Source organism: Haliaeetus leucocephalus, unplaced genomic scaffold (genome assembly GCF_000737465.1).
Source record: "Haliaeetus leucocephalus isolate CR32 unplaced genomic scaffold, Haliaeetus_leucocephalus-4.0 Scaffold161, whole genome shotgun sequence".
Classification (NCBI taxonomy): domain Eukaryota; kingdom Metazoa; phylum Chordata; class Aves; order Accipitriformes; family Accipitridae; genus Haliaeetus; species Haliaeetus leucocephalus.
The window spans coordinates 928,098-928,586 of NW_010972597.1; the positions used below are offsets into that span (position 1 = coordinate 928,098).

Sequence of the window (489 nt, forward strand, 5' to 3'; positions counted from 1 at the left end):
AGCCCCAGCCCCGTCCCCGGCGGTCACTCACCGGCTCGTCCACCCCGCCGGGCGGGATGCGCGTCCTGGAGAGCGGGGCGCGGAAGTTTAAAGCGGGATAATAATATTATCTGTTTTGGTTTTTTTTCTTTCAGCGGAGGAAAATCAAACAACACGAGGCGCCCCCCAGGCGGGCGAGCACCCCCCTCCTCCTCCTCCTCCTCCTTCTTCTCCCCGCCGCCGCCGCCGCTCCGCCCCGCTCCTCCCCGCCCGGCCCGGCCCCGCCGGGGGCTTCAGCCGCGCCTCGGCCCGGCGGCGAGGTGAAGTTTCCACCGCGGTGGTGGAGGCGCCCCCGGTGTGCCGCGCCCGCCCCGCATTGGCACCGGGCGCCAGGGCGCTCTGCCGCCGCCGCCCGGACAATGTGCGTGCGGGGGGAGCGGAGCGGAGCGGCGGCGGGGGGAAGAAGGGGGGGGAGGGGGAGGGGGGGGGGGCGCGCCCGCCTGGGGGGCG

At 74.6% G+C, this 489-nt stretch overlaps 1 protein-coding gene across 1 annotated transcript in view; it reads right to left on the reverse strand.

Annotated features, from left to right (window-relative positions):
- HRAS (Harvey rat sarcoma viral oncogene homolog) overlaps window positions 1-434 on the reverse strand; it is a 43,189-nt gene extending 42,755 nt beyond the window's left edge. Inside the window, exons 1-2 of the mRNA XM_010562554.1 lie at window positions 260-434; window positions 32-197 (exon numbers count right to left, since the gene is read on the reverse strand). The gene's annotated coding sequence lies outside the window, so the exon portion shown is untranslated. The remainder of the gene's footprint in view (window positions 1-31; window positions 198-259) is intronic.
- Window positions 435-489: the final 55 nt, after the last annotated feature.